Below are 1,403 nucleotides of genomic sequence, written 5' to 3'. Positions count from 1 at the left end.
CTCAAATGACAAGCCCTTCATGCCTGAAATCAGTCTTATAAACCTCCTTTGGACCTCCTCCAATGCCAGCAAATCCTTCCTTAGGTATGGGGCTCAAAACAATATTCCAAATGCATTCTGACCACAGCATTATGCAGCCTCAGCAGTACATCCAGTCCTGTTGAAATGAATGCCAACATTGCATTTGCCTTCCTAACACCAAGTGAATCTACATGTTAATCTTAAGAGAATCCTGAACTTGGACTCCCAGGACCCTTTGTGCTTCAGAGTTCCAAAACTTTTCCTTGTTTAGAAACTAGTCTACGCCTCTATTCTTCCTACCCAAGTGTAAAACTTTACACTTTTCCACATTGTAGTTCATCAATGCCCACTCACCTAGCACATCCAAGTTCTTCTGCAGTCTCTGCACATCCTCGACGTTACTTGCCCCTCCAGTTAGTGGCTAGTCGGAGGGAAGATAGTACAATAGAGTCAAAGAAATTTTACAGCATGGAAAGAGGCCCTTCTGCCATTGTGTCTGCATCTATCTATTCTAGTCTCATTTTCCAGCTCTTGGCCCATAACTGTATAACTTTGGGACTCCAAGTGCTCATCTAAATGTTGAAATGTCTTAAAGGTTCTGCCTCATTCTTTTAGGCATTGATTTCCAGTCATCCACCATCCTGTATGTGAAAAATATTTTTTCAAAACACCCTGCTCCCTACTTCAGAACTGTACCCTGCGATATTGACCCCTCCACGAAGGGGAATGGTTTCTCTTTTCCATGAATCTCATAACTTTGTACACCTCAAACAGACCCCCTCTTAGTCTCTTTGCTTTAAGGAAATCAACCTCAGCCTATAGTTAAGATCAAGTGTAACTTCTGAGTTGCAAGTTCTCAGGATTTCAAGAACATTACTGGATCGTTGATTGGATATTGGAGTCTTGTTGGTTGAGCTGAGCTGCTATTGGTGGATCTTCGTGTGGCTTTGGCTTTACGTCAATTCAGTGTCAAGCCAACTCGAGCTATGAACACTAAGTGCCTGCACTTCAGGCCACGGTGTCTGGAACACTGTCAAGGTTCTGTGAAGAGGGTGAAGGAAGCTGTGCCAGTCAATCGGCCTTTTTTGCAAAGAAGGTGCCCCTGCATTGCTGAAGGTTCCAAGTGGCAGGGCACTAGGGTGGGGGCAGAGACAAAGAAAACTGCATACACCCCCAACTTGGAAATGCTGAAATTGCAAGGAACCCAGTGAAAATCCGCCTCCTAACTTGGAGAACCACAAGGTACCCAGCACAGCACAGCCATATGACACGAATGGACAGTTTTGCTCGCCTCTCTCATGCCTTCTGAACACCTTTGAGGATGAAGAATCTCTTGACTCTCCCACTGGAGACTAAAAGAGGGGTTTTCATGGTTCCTCATC

This window comes from Rhincodon typus, chromosome 23 (genome assembly GCF_021869965.1).
Source record: "Rhincodon typus isolate 14 chromosome 23, sRhiTyp1.1, whole genome shotgun sequence".
NCBI classification, from domain to species: Eukaryota; Metazoa; Chordata; class Chondrichthyes; order Orectolobiformes; family Rhincodontidae; genus Rhincodon; species Rhincodon typus.
The sequence above is the reverse complement of the archived record's forward strand: the minus strand, read 5'-3'. Positions refer to the sequence as shown.